The sequence below is a fragment of the Hesperophylax consimilis genome, chromosome 23 (assembly GCF_061612785.1).
Source record: "Hesperophylax consimilis isolate HC1 chromosome 23, BYU_Hcon_1.0, whole genome shotgun sequence".
Classification (NCBI taxonomy): domain Eukaryota; kingdom Metazoa; phylum Arthropoda; class Insecta; order Trichoptera; family Limnephilidae; genus Hesperophylax; species Hesperophylax consimilis.
The window spans coordinates 17,605,983-17,621,747 of NC_142858.1; the positions used below are offsets into that span (position 1 = coordinate 17,605,983).

At 34.3% G+C, this 15,765-nt stretch overlaps 1 protein-coding gene and 1 long non-coding RNA gene across 14 annotated transcripts in view; one reads left to right on the plus strand and one right to left on the minus strand.

Annotated features, from left to right (window-relative positions):
- LOC149412399 (coiled-coil domain-containing protein AGAP005037) overlaps positions 1-15,765 on the plus strand; it is a 408,813-nt gene that overhangs the window by 26,273 nt on the left and 366,775 nt on the right. The window lies entirely within an intron of this gene.
- LOC149412400 (uncharacterized) lies at positions 6,457-8,141 on the minus strand. The gene is made up of 3 exons (XR_016304564.1): positions 7,428-8,141; positions 7,037-7,183; positions 6,457-6,852 (listed from the first exon to the last, which is right to left on the minus strand). It is a non-coding gene; the product is annotated as an uncharacterized LOC149412400 (long non-coding RNA).

A 15,765-nucleotide genomic window follows, 5' to 3' on the forward strand; every position in this document is an offset into this window, starting at 1 on the left:
AATAGGTATAACAATAAAAGTGATGAATAAAATTATAATATTTAATTATTGAAGACAATATTAGCGATTATTAAACGAAAATTTGAAACAGAAAATAAGAAAAAGATACGGTCACATCTAGGACTCGAACCCAGGACCCTTGCCTTGCCGGGGCACCGCAGACTAGCGACATCTATTAGCGAAAAGTGATGTGTGTATTCCATTTGTTGTAGTGAAAACAAACCACCGTTCTCGCACTAAAAAAATTGTAGGTATGTTTTTTTGTACGTGCTTCAAAGAAACATAATGATGAATATCCTGATTCACGACGGTGATATGTCGCGCACCACTCTACTACGAATAGTTAAGTCATCTCAATAAATAGTGTTTCAATATTTTACTCCTCCGATTTCTCTCTTCAAGTTTAAATATTTTTCATCCTACTCATCACCGAGATGTTTCTTGCGCGTTTATTTGCCTACGGATGCAAATTCGATTAAGATTAAATGCTTTAAATGATTAAGTTTCGCAATTACCGCTGGTAAGGGGACGAAACGCGAGTAGACTGGTTTTTATTTTCGAATCTGGAAAAAGTTTGTATTTTTTTCTGACGCTCGGCACTAAGTAATTTAGATGAAAAACTCAGCGTTAAATTAATCGCAAACATCAATTTTCGCCACCTTTATTCGAGGCTTGGCTTGTAGTGAAAAATAACAAAGCATTAATAAATACGTGTAACCAGTAACCGTTCAAAATTTTGAAGATGTTTTACTTTCACTATTATGTTTCACGGTGTAATTAATAAATACGTGTAACCAGTAACCGTTCAAAATTTTGAAGATGTTTTACTTTCACTATTATGTTTCACGGTGTAATTAATAAATACGTGTAACCAGTAACCGTTCAAAATTTTGAAGATGTTTTACTTTCACTAGTATGTTTCACGGTGTAATTAATAAATACGTGTAACCAGTAACCGTTCAAAATTTTTAAGATGTTTTACTTTCACTAGTATGTTTCACGGTGTAATTAATAAATACGTGTAACCAGTAACCGTTCAAAATTTTGAAGATGTTTTACTTTCACTGTTATGTTTCACGGTGTAAACAGACAGAATAATAAATTATGTTAAGATAAATTAACAGGAAATAAATATCTTCTTCTTCTATAATATATTTGACTGTTTGTGGCGGGCGGTACGTAATGGCGATGACTATTTGTGTAAACATTTCCTGTTTATACTCAGCCTTATAGGCCTTGTAGTATTGCGTACTTTAAAGCAAAACTGACTCACGTAGTGTCAGAGTTGTGCACACAGAGATTTAGGAATTTCACTGTGTCCACTCCAGCCAGGTATGATATAAGGACCCTGAACCCGGCACCCGCCGTGCTACCAGCTGTAATCTCGTAATTAGCGTGCCGGCATCATGTGGGGTTAATACCACGTTGTATTACGTATGTTGTTTCGATCCTCCTTGTTTTTATATACATTCTTGTAATTAAATTTATTATTACTGTAACTAACCAATTACTATTACACAAATAATATTGAGATGAATGTTGTGCTCACCTATAATTAGAAACATCATTATAACCATGTATAAATGTAAATTACTGTTAAAATTATGTGATGTATTCTGTTGGCGAGCCAATAAATAAATAAAAATAAAAATGTTATAAATTCCCTGGTTCGCCGACCAGTCTACTGCAAGCGACTCAGGCATCGCCTTAATTAATTGGATGTCTTATCAAAACTATGTTTATTTGAATCTTCGCCCGATCCTCCGTGGCCAAACTCATTAGCGCTAACTCATCGCTCTTAGGGGAATGTTTGCTTGCTGCTAGCACTTCGCGTTCTAACTGATGAGCTTGTGAATAACACTTTGAATTCTGCATCTGCAATTTAAATAATTACCCAATATGTATATTTAAAAATTACTTGACAAAACACATTATTACGACATTAAATTATATTTTTATGGCCCTGTATGTCCGAAACCCTCACAAAAGGTTACACCTAATATCCCAACTACGTAGTTATTTGCAAGGTCGTTTGGTTAACGTAATTAAAAGTAATTATAGTTACTCAGCATAAAGTACCTATATTGTAGGCGTACTAAAATAACTCGACAGCATTGATGTATAATCGATGTCCGACAAAGAAACAATGCTAATAAGAGATTCATGTTTACCGCAGCAAAAGTAAAGTGTTAATTTCTAAATAGAATAAAACATAGTCGCTATCCGCGTCTGTCTGTTTGAGCGCTAAGTTATTATAAAGTACGCAACGGATTTTGATGTGGTTTTGACTATCATTTAGAGAATTTATTCTGGAAGGTCTATATATATAAAACATGCATATTAAATTTATAAAAAGTAGCGAAAAGTCGATGTTTTGTAATCAAGTCGTAAAAAAAAAATCCGTCGCTTACATTGGTAACGCTGGCTAAACCTATAATGTACTGCGAAATTGTACATCTAAAAATGCCCACAGAAAAGTCCATAATGGCATAAGTGTGTCTCTTAAGGATAACTTCCCAGCAACGACGGGTAGACGTCAGCTAGTTAATATTATAAAGCAAAATAAACTCGTTCGATTTTGGCAGTTTAATGCGGTTTTGTTAATAGGTCATTATAATAAAAGGCCAAATAAAGTTTTTTGTAGCAAGACGCATAAAATGAGCTATTACGAACTTAGGGTGTTTGGAAAACTTCTTTATTCTTCATCACGTCACTGCACCCCCTATTTAACGAGTGCCCTTCGACTTCTGTCGTTGGTCATTCTTTCTCAGTTCCCGAGCTTTCCCATCCTGCTCCAGTCTCCTTCTACCACGGCGTACATATCACTCCACTCTCCACATCTCTCTATGGGTCTCTATCCATTTGTTCTTATTGCGCTTGCCTTTAGTATCCTGGATTCATTTTATATGGTCATTTACATTAACATTGTTCAATTACTTCAATTGAGGTTCATTGTTGCGTTGCACATATATTTTATAAAACTGCTGTAATTTTTTTTTGTCCACTTTGAAGTCGATTTAAAAAAAAAAGTTTTTTGTGTAAGGCGCGATAATATTACAGCGTTTAATAAATGTTTAGTGTACACCGACCAAATACATATCTAGTTATTTCAAAAGCCTATATTTCCCCAGTGGATAAGACCAGATTAAATAAGATAGATTAGTTCACTTCTTATTTACCTCCAACCCAAATTAAATTTACTGTGAATTATATTCAGTCGGAAATCCTGCCGTTCGTTTAGATATTTCAGTTTATTTAAAGTTTAAGGTAAAAGAAAATTGCTTTCGTAGAAATTAAATTAATTTTATTTTTTATCAATTCTATTCTCTTTATTCATTTCAAAAACATTACAAAATTGTTAATTTCAATGCGTTTTTAAAATATTTTTGTAATAAGAATTCTTAGATTAATATTAACAGTATGTATATCAACTATACCAGTAATAATAGAGCTTGCCTTTTAAATGAAGCTTCATTGATGCTAAACATGTCGATATCCGAATTGATTCTGTTCAACAGCAAGATTGCTCTCCCCACCGGTATGACTATTGGCAAGTTAGTTCTGCAGGCCAGGAGATAGAATAGTCTATGTTGTCGGTGACGTAGATAACCATCGGGAACATAAAAATACATATACGTGTTTTTATATACGTGTCCGGCCCCGGAGGTTAAGTGTACAACTTTGGGAGGCGATTCTACATGATAGTACAATTAAAAAATAATTACAATTTTTTTGGAAATTTTAACGTAATGCTGTTGTCACATAATTATTTTGTGACAAGAGAAGTTCTTGCTTAATTGGGTTTATTTTGTCTATGGTGTTTTTTTTCGAACTTTGGCAATATTTTGAAGGAAGGAAGTACAGTTTTGTTTATGGTCACTTCCTCCCCGGCCCGTTTGGCCGATGGGTCGGTGGATCCAGTCACTCGCCTTTTAAGGGGTTTCAATCTGAGTTAATCATGTGAATAGGAGTTATTATTTCTTTTAAAAAAGGCGCGGGGTGTTTATCCTTTCACGTAGAGTTCGTGTTAGTTATTATTTTCAGTGGTGATTTTGGAATCCCGCTTTTATTGAAAGTTGGCCGGTGGCCATGTCGTAGTACTCGTGTTTCGGTCTTGAAACCGCGAATGGTTTGGTCCTAGCTGTGGCTAGTAGTTCTTGGCGGAGTATCCCCGTGTCGTAAGAGAACGGATTGCTGTCCTGGCTCCGTAAGAAGAGTCTGGTTGACTATCACGTGCTGCAGGCCTGATGCCCCTGCAGGCGTCCATTGAAGGAGTTGCGTCCTCCCGCTTCCCCTAAGAGAACGGATTGCTGTCCTGGCTCCGTAAGAAGAGTCTGGTTGACTACCACGTGCTGCAGGCCTGATGCCCCTGCAGGCGTCCATTGAAGGAGATGCGTCCTCCCGCTTCCACTAAGAGAAGGATGTCCTGGCCTTCGTCCCGGGTCCGTTCCCCGCTACCGAATACAAGTTTTCGTTCGCCATCCGTTGTTAGTCTTTCGTTTCTCGACCACGTAAAGTTAGTTTAGTTTGATTCAGGAGTCCATCTGGTATGTGCCTATTTTTATTCCTATGGTTATATAGTTATTATCTGTACTCCTTTGTTGTAACTTTTGATGGTTTCAATATATTTTCCATTAAGAATTCACTCTTATTATTTATGATCACCTAACTTACTTGACAGGAAATTATTCCCACAATCTTGAGATGAGATCTCGGCTCTACCGTTTTTTGTAAACATTGGAATGTACCTACATTACATTTCACCATTTCATACATTACATTTGGCGCTCAACGTTTAAAATATTTCATTTTCGGTGCCGTATCCTTTTTTCTGTCATGTCAGGTTGGATTTTCATTAATACTAGTTGTTAATATTAAATTTAAATCGATGTGTGTGTACTTTACATTTATATACTTACATTTAAAAGCCTATTGTCTACTATTGTTTTTCTTGCTCGAGAATATCTAATTTCTAACATTATAACCTTTAATATTAATGTTATTCAATGTTATGTTCATGTATTCTCATACATAACCTATAATAATTATGTTGTTTTCATTTTCGAATGTCATTGTATTGCAAAGAACTTTTCATTGTTTGAGCATAGACAATTTATTACTGTTGAAGTTTTCGAAAGTTTGAGTAAATAAGTAATTATTTTCTTTAAATTATAATATCGATTGTCTATGATTTTTTTTTTGTTGATCTATGAACAAGATTAGTTGTCAAAATTTTGAAGGTTAAACGTCAAACCTTGTTTCTTAAGAGACTGGGACACGGTCAAGCGGCTTGATCGCAAGCACGTAGTTTTTTTGTCTATTGTTGTCTATTATTGTCTATGCTTAGCGGCTTGACAGCCCGCATCAAGCCTCTCCGTCAAGCATGGCCACGCCTTCCTGTGATTTCGTGGTGGTCTATGTATATGTACTTCTATGCTTTCCTGTCATTTCGTGACTCGCGGCAAAATGGAATCTGTCAAAGACAAAGCGTTCTTGGCTCTTACGTTAGCTTTATGTTTGAATAAAATAATAAAAAGAAACGAATTTGGTGTCAAGAATGGTACAAGTTAAGGTACCGCTTTACCCATGAGCATTTGCAAAGTGTATTACAGGCTACAGCTATTTTTTGTATGAATATCTTGTGCGGTATTCATACAAAAAATATGTTTTCTCCATTGAAAATTCAGAAAATTATTTATTCTACAGTTTGATTATTAATGACCTTGAAAACCGCTGTCATAATTATTAAAAAATACTAAAATACTTCCAGAATTTTTAAATTAGATGGATTTCTACAAATTGAACACAAAAACAATAACTAAGTACCTATTTTATAACAATTTTATTCAATTTATATCATTGTTTATGATACGTGATATTTATTTGTCTATTGTCGTTTGTCTATTCCCACAAAAATATAAATTCGCATCAAGCCTCGCCGCAAGCACGTAGAATTGCGCAATGCTTGCAAGCCAGCTTCGGTACACGGTCAAAATGCTTGACACAAAGTGCCATAGACAATAAACTACGTGCTTGCGATCAAGCCGCTTGACCGTGTCCAAGTCCCATTACATGTCATACTGATTAATAACAACTTGATTAAACATCTTTGTTTATCCGCAATACAAATAATATATTTATATTTAAAAAAAAGGAATCGAATAATGATTAGTAGAAACTTTTCATTATTATTTGCTACAAAATATAGTTCGGTATATTCTGTATTATCATAATATGTAGTTTTGTTTACGTTCCTGGGTAAATACAAATTCCAACGTAAACACAATTTAAATCTCCTTTTGATACTTTTGAGAGATGAAACCTAAATAAATAAATATTATGTTTTGTAAGACTAGAAAGTACTTATTAAAAACATCATTCATATAAAAGTTATTTTGTTAAGAATCGTCTCTCAAAATATTGTTTCCAGCTACCAGCAAAGCCTCAAAAAAGAAAACACGTTTGATCATACACACATTTATATTATCATTTTTTATTATAATTTTTTTTTAAATATAGTAAAAGATGTTTGTGTCCTGATTTGGCAAATTCTTTTCGGCGCTGCCTGTATGTGTCTAGTAATTTACCTTTAGCAGCAATTTTTTGGGTAGGCCCAAAACACACATATGGGGTGAAATATACAGCTGCGCTTTCTTTATTAAAGACTTTGGTGATTTGAAAAGCAAATTCATAAAATCTCTTGCTTGTAATGGATCTATCTGGATTACCCTGCAATTCCTTACTTATAATAGTACTGCACAGTCTGGCAGAATTGTCCAACAGACCCTTTGACTCAAACTGCATTAAAAGTGCTTGCCGTTCATTGATTGATAGGAGATGATTGCGTAAGTCCTGGAAAACAAAATTAAATTGCATATTGATTACATAACTAATAACCACTTCTATAATCATCATAATATCAGTCACAGGATGGCTATTCTACGCTGCCACTACTAAAATACATATATCGGAATGTATAAAACAATTAACCTAAGTTACTTAGGTATCTGAAACTTACTAAAATTATTTAACTTACATTCGAAATTTGCTCTTCAAAAGCTTCTTGCGTTATTCTTTGTGATTTGTTTTTATTTTCCAACAAGGAAATGTCATTTACAAGGAAGTCATCGTGTTGATAATATATGGGCGTTGTTTGTTTGGAAGTTGAAGGTATATCTTCAATCTGAAACAAAAAGCGGGTATGTACACAAAGGGGAAAGAAAGGGTGAAGGGGTCAAGCTTTGTTTTTATCCCTTTGGAATTGATTGACCCCCCCGGCAGTCGATTTATTCATTAATTACAGGAATTATTATTTTAAATACTATTATTTTTGTATCAAAATCGCGTCCGGTACAACTATTTCCAAATGGTTAGCCAAAAAAGCCTAGGTAAACAATATGTCATCATTACTGCTTTTAAAAACTTACACTTATGACAGGTGGATTAATAACATCCTTGAGCGCATTAATGTGTGCTGTAGGCAGTGCCCGGTGCCCTACAGTCGGAATCAATTCTTTAATATCATCTTGAGATATTATCAGGAGTGTTTTCGAGTCTATGGCTTGAGTCTGAAATAAAGAAAAAAAACGACGAGATAATACAAAAAATTTCAAAACAAGAAAATAAAAATTTATTTTTCAAAGGAATGAAAATTATTCATTAAAAAATGTATATTTATACAACAGCAGATACCGAACACCCTGTATCATGAATCAAGCGGAGATAAAATAGTTTTAATAATGAAATTATTTCATTTATATGAAAATTTCAAATGTAAACATTAACAATGGGTGGTCACCCTGTATTTAAAAAAAAATATCCCTCCCAAAAAAAAAAACAACAGAATTCAATGTTCAAAATGTTATGTCCGAATTAATAATTTGCAATACACATTTATTAAAATATAATATATACGATTTCAAAGCTAGTTTGGTTGGTTCTAGTTTCTGGCTAGGGTAAAATTGTAACTTAGAAAATACTACAGTTTCAAACAACATTCGTTCAATACAAAATAATACTGGCGGAAACAAACAAAGAAATAAAGGCGCCCTTGAGGTGATTTTGCACAAAAACGGCGCTATACAAGTGATCCAATTATTATTTTTTTTATGTACCACTCTCTGTAACTTGTGTCATGACTCCTGACACAATCTTGGTTGTAGCGTCAACACGCACTCTTCAAACTAGGTACATAATAAATACAAATCTTCTAAATCTATTGCGTAGGTACTTGAGTCATGGAATAATGAAGGTGCCAGTTTCTAAATCAAATAGAATGGATATTATCATAATATATAATATCATAGTTCCATGATCTAAATTCTAAATCAATAAAAAAATGTAAAAAGAAAACTCACCTTTAAATGTTTCTATGTAAGCCTCCAGATTCCAAGAAATTAAATAATTCTCCACGGTTTTGTCTGCCATTATCACTAGGAACTAGGAACAGCGGTTAACATAAATTCAATTCAATTCAAAAATAAATTCGCAACGCGCGCAACGAACGTCAATTCACGTATGGTGCGAACTGTGGCGATCTGATAACTGCGTCGTAAATGAACACCTGCGCGATAAACAGATCTACCAAAGTTCGGGAGATTTTAACTAAAGTTTTGTTGCACTTTGCCTAAGTTTGTGCAAAGCAACTAATTGTTATGTAAAAATACCAAATTTAGATATTCCAACCTCAGTTTTGCTATATGAACAAAACATTTAACCAAACTAGATGTTTAGTTAAATTTAGCTAAATACTTTGGGAAGTAACACATAAACTTAAGTTACTAAAGTGAAATAGGTTTAGTAAATTACTTTAGCTTGATTAACCAAACCGATTATTTTGTTTAGGTAAGTATGCTTTTAGTGTGCTATTATTAAAGTTTAGTTGTAATAGCTCAAGCACATCTTACTAAACAACGACGGTATCTGCACATAAAGTATTTTAGGTAAAGTAGCTGAACTTTAGGCGATGGTTACACAACTTCAATTAGCTTAACACTTTAGCTAACTCATTTTTTTCAGTGTACTTACTTGCTGAAAGCCACAATTTTTTAATTTTTATTTTTTATTAATAGCTATTAAAATTAAATAAAACTAAATAGCCGTCGCGAGACGCGATGCAGACGTGAAATATCGAAACAGATTTTTTTATTGAAGGAAGTAAAAAAATCTTTACACTTTTAATAGTAAATCAATTTTTTCATTTTATTAAAATATACACAAGTAAATAAAATTCAAATTAAAATTCATCAATAATTAGAATAATCCATTGCGAGTTTCTCACTCAATTTCAATCTCTAGGAGATTCATCAGCCAAAAGCTGTTAAACATCGAAAAGTATTAATATACATGTAAAATATGTATGTAGGTACTTATACATTAACATACCGCAGAGGTTAATAACAAATTCCAAATTGTTTCGCAAACTACATCGCGAGGGGTCAGGTATAACAGGGTATTGTTGGGTTAGGTTAGGGGAGTGTTAAGGTAGGGTTAATGTAGGGTTAAGGTATGTTGGCTTAGGCCCCGCCAAGCTGTGTACTGTCAGTCATAATACTCGTAATGTTCCTTTACTTGCACTTGAAGGCTTTTCCTATGCGACCGGCATTTCTCCGGCCCGCGCCAGTCTAGTGGTATTGTTCTACCGAGGCAATGTGAAAAATTCAAAGGGGCTGCGCTCTGCAGTAATTATTCTTTCCAACAACAAACAGGGATATACATTATGCAGGGGAACTTAGTAAACTATCCGAGCGAGCGGCAAAAACGTACGGGATTCTGGAGATTCTTGGGTGAACGATGTTGGCGACACACTGTTCAAACTTATAATGGCCTATTTCTTTTATCTAAATGAAAATACAGAAGTGAAACTTTGAACTACGTCCTCCGTGTCAAGGCCGTAAGATCGTTGAAAACATTTAATGCTTTCAATATGCACAGACCTCATTTATTCAAAATTCATTTATTCATTCACTAATTTTACGTGTTATTTGAAATGACTAATTCAAATTCAAATTAAAAAAACATTTATTGCGCAAAAATACAGAGTACAAAGGGTATACCCAACAAATACACATTATATTACCTACATAACCCAACGATTACATGTTAACAAATGTATGAAAAAAAAAACAGAGGTATTTAATTTATGTGAGGTATTCACTTAAAGTGTAGTGACATTTGTTTAAAAGAAATATTTTTAGTGATGATTTAAATTTGAATATGTCGGTTATTTGTTTAATGCTACGTGGAAGATTGTTATATACTTTAATGGCCATGTAGTGTTGTCCTTTTTGAAATATACAGAGTTTTCCAATAAGAGGTGTTATATTGATATTCAATCGTAAAATATCAATGGTTTCGTTGCTTGTGTAGCACGTAGCGCCGTCTTGTTGAAAGTATACGTTGTTCAGATCAATACCATCCAATTCCGGCCACACAAAATCATTAATCATCTCTCGATAGCGCAATCCATTCACAGTAACTGTTGCTCCAGCCTCATTTTCGAAAAAGTAAGGTTCAATGACTCCGCCGGACCATAAACCGCACCAAGCAGTCACACGTTGAGGATAGAGAGGCTTTTCAACAATAAATCTTGGGTTTTCCGATCCCCAGATGCGACAATTTTGCTTGTTGACGAAGCCACCGAGGTGGAAATGGGCCTCATCACTCAAGATGATTTGCATTTGATTCACTCAAGTGAATTTTAATAATTTCAATGCGTTGTTGAAGCGTGTATCGTTCCATTTTTATTAATGGCATAGTTTCTACTTGTCAAATGTCAAAAAATGACAGCTTCAAAAGTAACATCTACCGAAATAGCGGGCTATTCAAAATAACACCTCTTATTGGAAAACTCTGTAGTTTGGTTTGCTTTTGGGATAAATAGGTTTTCTGTGAACATTGGTTATCAATGTTTTTATTTTTTTATTTTAAAAATAAAATTTTCAAAAATAAAATATCATTTGGTAATGCGAGCCTCACTGGGTGCTTTTCCCGTGCTTGAATCCCCATGTTATTCTGAAACTAAACTTGCATCCACCGAACCCGCCTCTTATTTTTCGTTAATTTACAAGTCACAAACTTGGAAAAATAAGGGTATTGTTAGAGATCTGTGAGATCACCTCTAACTTCATAAAATTTGCACGCCTTTTTAAATTTTTAAAACCACGCCTTATTTTTGGATTTTCACATATCTATTGTAAAATAAATGTGTATATCAAATACCGTATATCAAGTACAAATTGTACCTACATACCTCCTACATTGACGGCCGGCGTGGTCTAGTGGTATACGCTTTTGACTACAGATCCGAAGGTCGCGGGTTCGAACCCGGCGTGCGCAAATAAATTTTATTTGATTAATTTGTGTTATTTCACAATTAATTAATTTGAAATAATATATAGTATATTTGCGGCACGTTCCAGAGTGGAAGATACTCTCAGTATCGCCCTGGTGTAAGACCACCATTCAGAATTGAAACGTTGCTTGAAATGGCTTTAGCCGTGTTTGGTGACTAGATCTGAATAGCCAGGTACTTCCCCAAATTCCTCTTCCCCATCTCCCTCTCCTCCCCAATACCCTCAGCCTCACAACATACCCCAATTGGGGATGCCATAGTCTCACTGGCTCCAGACGGGAGCAGTTGGGACTCTTGTGCGGTAATACTGTAAAAAAAAAAAAATATATATATGAATTGTAAGTTCCTCCTGTCCTAAAATGAGTTCTGTAACTCATCGGGATTGCTCTAGCAAGAAATAAACACAATAAAAAATTATAGGACGTTTGTGATTGAACTAACCTCCAAAGGCAAGAAGGCCGCAAGACTAACTTGACACGTCTGCCTTGATTATGGACACTGCTGTCAGTCAGAAACGTTGGCTAAATAAGGAGGTGGTGCAACACGGCATAGTACCCAAAAAATAAAACACTGTGCTAAATATAAGTTAGACATCAAGTCTTGGATCATCAGCCAAGACAGATCAAACATCAACGATTTTATTAAAACCTGATTTTAATATGAATTTTCAATGGCACGAAGCTGATTGTATTTTATTTTAATTATAAATAATAATATTTGAATATTACTAATTGTAATTAAAATTTTTTTGTGCAAAATCACCTCAAGGGCGCTTTAAATGTAATGTTGTGTTGTTATTTTTCTTGTGAACTGCTTATGTTGTAAACTGCGCATGCTCTCAGCACAGGATTTCCTAGTGAGACATGCACAATAGGTACACCACCAATGTTACATCTTTACACGGCTTTTGACGGCCGGCATAGTCCAGTGGTAACGCACTGGACTGCCATTCCGAAGGTCGCGGGTTCGAACCCGGCGTGCGCAAATAAATTTTATTTGATTAATTTGTGTTATTTCACAATTAATTAATTAAAATAATATATAGTATATTTGCGGCACGTTCCAGAGTGGAAGATACTACCAGTATCGCCCTGGTGTAAGACCACCATTCAGAATTGAAACGTTGCTCCAAATGGCTTTAGCCGTGTTTAGTGACTAGATCTGAATAGCCAGGTACTTCCCCACCTTCCTCTTTCCCTTCCCCACTTACCTTCAGCCTCACAACATCCCCCAATTGGGGATGCCATAGGCTCACTGGCTCCAGACGGGAGCAGTTGGGACTCTTGTGAGGTATTCACTATAAAAAAAAAAAAATTGGTGGTGTATTGTGAGACATGCACAATACACCACCAATGTACACTATAAAAAAAAAAAAATTGGTGGTGTATTGTGAGACATGCACAATACACCACCAATGTAAAAAATAATAAAGTTGTATAAATAAAAAAAATAAAACCTTCCTTATCTATCTATATAAATAAAGATGTAAATGTTCGTTTGTTCAAAATCTTAAATCTCCGAATGTTTTTCACCTATTGGTTTGATATTTTGATATTTTGCATTCTAATATGCGTGTGTTTTTGTATACCTATATTATATATTTTTTTTTTAAATTACCAGCGCCATCTGTTGGACTGAAGGCAACACGCGCTATTGTTTTTCTATCTGCACAGACAGACTGAGCCAAATTACCGCGTGGCGTGGTACAGCTGGTTTCAAATTAACCTTTTATTCCATTTTATCATTTATCATAGTAGAAATGGACACTTACATAGATATATGTTTTACTGGGCATAATATTATTTATTAGGACGATGGGTACCTAGGTACTACATTTTTTATGAAGATATGAACTATTAAGTTTAGAGCATGAATTCCGCTTGTTTCCAATATATCGTCGTGAAATCTGATTTCGTACTAAAATACAGTTTTTATACGTAAATACTTACAAACATAATTACGCTCTAGCAATTCATACCAGACGATCCACTGATAAGGCATCCCTTACTTGCAAGTTCCTGGATTGTACAATATGTGGGCGGCGATACATCGCTCTCGAAAAAAATCGGGAATTTCAAGGGTTGCCACTCTAATCTCTAACCACACGTAAAACTAAAAATATTGAATATTGCTAATTTATTAAAAATCTCTTCAAATAATTCGTAAAAACGACATTGCAAGCCCTTAAAGAAATAAATTGATAGGTTTCCTTTTAAACTTTTAGTAAAATACGAAAGTAATAACACGATATCGGAACACGTGTAAAAATTCTAATATTTTCGCATTTAGGTGCATGAATCAGTTGCAAATTCAAATATATTAAGAATTTGCTGAAAGTTTATAGTGAAACGGCCTGCAATCCCCTTTTTAACCGGATTAACAATAATTTGAAGACATTTTTAATAAATTAGCAATACTTATTTTTTTCACGCACCTCTACTTTTGGTTTTTTATTTACCAATTTGAAAGAAAACGGATCAGACAATCGTATGTAATTGAATTAAACTGGTTTACTTTAATTGTAACTGTTCCAGATTTTCATTTATCAATGTTTTACAAAGTTCGTTCAGGTCAAAATTCAGCTAATAGCAGTATAACCATAGCAGTCATCGATTAGTTTTTGCTTCAATGTTTTAATTGGTGAAGCACATATATATAGGATATCAATGTGTTGATCCAAGAGTCAAATCAAATCCAAGAGTCACTCATTTCAAGAGTCGCGATAACTGAAACACACTTTTTTCACGCATAATTTTAGATTCTTATATAATTCAAATTTAAAATTTTACGAATAGTATCTTTTGCCAAATAACTTACTTCAAGTAAAATGTGACGATGATCCATACAAATTAGCATTTTTTTTTTGCATAGTAAGAAACATCTTCATATTTACATGTATAATTTAAAATGTATATTTATGGTTAAGGCGATGCCATACGTAGTAATGCAAAATCATGTGTTTTTGGTTTGAAAATTTGGTCGCTTAAAAATGTTTCAGATGCTTTTATTAAATACTGCGTGTAGAATACATCTTGACCTTTGAAATAATCGAGTATTTTTTTTTATTTAAGTCTTTTTATAAGCCCAGAAAAAAATAATGTATAGGCCTATGAAAACTGCATTAAAGTTCAAAATCTCCCACTTGCGAACTCATTTTCGGTTATGATTTTATTGTGTAATGTGGAAAATTAAGTTATTTATAAAATTTATGCCTGAACATCCACAAAATAAAATAAAATGCACTTTTTGGCCATGTTTTTTTCTTGCATAAATGAAAACAGGCGGATGGTGTTAAGCGGGAATTTAAACCTTACCGCCATCTACGTAAGGGTTGTTATTGATAGCGGCTCAATTTAAAATACTACACGATGTAGTGCATCGCCTTAATGCCAAAAGTGCCTATGTCAAATTGCTCTGGAATGAAGATGGTTTATTGATTTTTTGGCGTAAGATTTCATCAATCTGGAGAACCTACATATATTAATCACTTCGTTCAAATCAGGTACGATTTGTAGTATCTTTTGAAACCTAAATCTCGACCTTTGTGGTCGATGGGCAAGGCTCTCCGCTAGCAAGCTGGAGGTTGTGGGTTTCAAATTCGTGTTATTTCACAAATTACTCATTAAAAATAATATGTAGTATATTTACGGCGGTGACCGGATATATCATCAAAATGATAATTCATCGCATCTTTAAAAAGCTATATAAAGTCATGGAAAGTGATGAAACTAAAACTTCATTAACTGGGTTAGGTTAGGTAAGGTTAAATTTTTTTTCATCGTTTCTAATGATTTTATATCACTTTTTAAAGGTGTATTGAATTTTCACTGTGTTGAGTTATCATGGAACCATTTACAGCACGTTTCAGAGTGGAAGATAATTTCAGTATCGCCCTGGTGTAATTCAGGATTAAAATATTGCTTGAAATGGCTTTGGCTGTGTTTGGTGACCAGATCTGAATAGCAGGTACTTCCAAAGCTTTCTCTCCCCCTTCCCCACCATCTTCAGCATCACAACATACCCCACTCCAATTGGGCATGCCATAGTGTCACTGGCTCCAAACGGTTGGGAGCAGTTAGGACTCTTGTACGATTTTACCCTTTAAAAAAAATAAAAAACTAACACAGGCACAACTTGCACTAATCCCCAAAAATGTACCTATTAATCATTTCGTAGTTTATTTATTGTGTTAATTTATTTTTTTTACATACCCTTATATACCCGTGTATACAAAGTATAATGTAGCGCAAAGAAAAAATGTGTAAAAAAATATATTTTCAGAGAGGTTAGCACAGTCTTGTTTTGTATGTGCAGCGGGCCGAGATCAAAGTAGCAAATAGTAAGTAGCGAGCTATATGCAAGTGTCCTCCAGCTGCAGTTAGCTGCACTTTTAGTAGCCGCCTCTTTCCACC